The sequence below is a fragment of the Centruroides sculpturatus genome, unplaced genomic scaffold (assembly GCF_000671375.1).
Source record: "Centruroides sculpturatus isolate CEXI.00-Female unplaced genomic scaffold, Cexi_2.0 scaffold222, whole genome shotgun sequence".
In the NCBI taxonomy this organism is placed as follows: Eukaryota; Metazoa; Arthropoda; class Arachnida; order Scorpiones; family Buthidae; genus Centruroides; species Centruroides sculpturatus.
In genome coordinates, this window is record NW_019384483.1 from 385,152 (window position 1) to 387,739 (window position 2,588).

Below are 2,588 nucleotides of genomic sequence, written 5' to 3' on the forward strand. Positions count from 1 at the left end.
TATTTTTTAAGTCTTTTAAATATTCCGAATTTTAAAAAGTATAAATGAATATTTGTTTCTCTCTATTCGATATAATTTATGAATATTGTTGTTAAATCATTGTAACAATAATAGAGAAATTAAAAAGTAAATATAAGTTTCAGTTATACAAAAAATGCTCTTTAACAGTACTATCATTAAATACAATTCGATATCTGTTAATAAGATAACAAAATTTAAAGAACGTAAAAAAAGTACCCTGCTAACCGAAAAGTATCAGTATACATAATACATATTATTTTTTGATAAACTGATCGAAACGATAATACGTCAAGACTGCACAAATAAATATTAATTGCCAAATTGTGTAGAAATGGATGATTTGGAGATTCTCGTCAAATCTGACATCCTACGGCTGGCTCTTACATCACTTGCATTCATGCTAGTGTAATCCTAAACTTCGAACTAGGTTTATGTATGGAACCAGAACCGCCATAATCGAGCGTTCCGGGCATACATGACACACCGGCGACGTTGAAAGTGGGTATCAAAAACATTTCTTATTAAATGCCTGATTTAAATGATAAAATGACAAAAAATGGAACAAAATATTGCAAAACTGCGAGTTCCAATGATTCCAAATGTTAATGCTTATTAGGTTATATTTATATAATACGTAGTGCATACCAGAATTAGGGTACAGCAAATTATGTAGTCTAAGCTGCCTCTCGGGACAAATTTGAACAAGCCTTCGCCAGTCAATTTATGGTTCCATTCGTGTGCCAGCAGCAGGTCCTGAGTAATTCGTTTTTCGCGAACTTGTTTTCGAATGTGACCAAAACCATGGAGTTTTCGATCCAAGAACAGCGTGCTGTCATCAAATTTTTGTTCACTCGTGGTGAAAAAGAGGCCAGTATTCACAAGCAGTTAATGGACGTCTGCGGGAAATATGCTCTTGCTGACTGAACAGTTTACAGACTAGTTTATAAGAATGTTGTCAGACATTCATTCCATCCAAAATCAATTAAAAGGAGTTTTGATGTTGATAAAAAAATTTGTGTATTCGTAAGAGGCTTAAAAATAGCACTTGCATGTGGAGCGAGATTCCCTAGAGGCGGCCTTGCATGGGACAAATTTTAAAAATTCTGTATCGTTCCCGTTTTATTACAGATAACTTTAGGGTCATCCAATATTTACGCGTATAGTTCAAGCGGAAAACGCGAAAAGAAGATTGTAAGCGATGAGGAAAAGGAGTAGAGTTATTGTTTGTACGGTTATTTTAGTGGTATTATCAGTTAGAATATATTTGCAAAATTGTCTGAAAAACTGTACACATAATTAATGGATTGTTACGTATAGCTTTTTTTTTTTACCGTACCATTTCTGTTTCTTGGATTCCCGTACTGTTTTGTCCCTGTTCTCCACAATCATTATAAATCAAGCCATAGACAAGATAAAATACACTTTTAATCAACACATAATATAAAGAAAAAATGTTATTAAAATGCTAATAAAATGGAATCTGTTTATTATGATCACATTGAGACTTGCAACCTTCGATAATAATAACCGGCTGATAACTTTAAACAGGCATAATTTAAAAAATTTTACAAGGAATATTCTTTTCGAGTTAAACTACTCAATCTATACCAACTTCCGAGAATTAAAACACTGCAACATTAAACATTTCTCAACAAGAAATATTATTTAAATTAAAATATTAAAATAAATCTTCCACGTGCGACTCGCTTCAAACCCATCGAGGCGTCTTCATTGGAAAATACATCAATACCTCATGGTTTTATATCAATACCTCATGGCTTTATATCACGCTTAGTCCATTAATTAAACAAACAAATCAATCAAAAAACGATCGATTTATTTATTATGACATCGGCACATTGCCGGGCTGCCATTTTTAATCATATTTTTAATTTATTTCCTTTAAAATACCGGTATATGCTTTCCACCTCAAATTAGTAGTGGCTTGTCCCTGTACATCATATCTTTAAAAATAGAGTCGTGCCGGTCATCTATCTAACATCTTTCAGGTGAAGTTTATTAAGTGAAATAACATGACTTCCGGTTTTCACTGGAAGTTCATACATAGTCAATCGGAGCTTCCTATCCCTAAGGTCAATGTTTGGTCTCGTCTTTCATTTTTCTAACTTCGTTCTTGAGATAAAGGAAAGACATACAGACGGACGACAGTGGGAATTTATACGTCTACATTTTTTTTCCAATTTCAGCCAAATTATGTGACTATCTACAGCTACAACCTATTCAACTATGCACAAGAACATTACAATACTTAGCCAATTACAATACTCAGCCAATTACAATACTTACGAGCATATACTATACTATGTAATAATGCTACTAGATGGCGCCATCACGTCATCATTAACCAAGTATAAATTGAAAGTCTTTTCTGACAATAAAAAACTTCCATATAATGACCGAGTATTGCGCATTGTCAGACGAGATAAGTGAAACAATCATCTAAGTTTATTTAACAGGAGTGACGTTGATAAAGTTTTACAGTCAATTGTAGCAGGCAACATGGATGTCGGATTTGGTTTTACTCTACCCAATTGGCTTATTCTAGC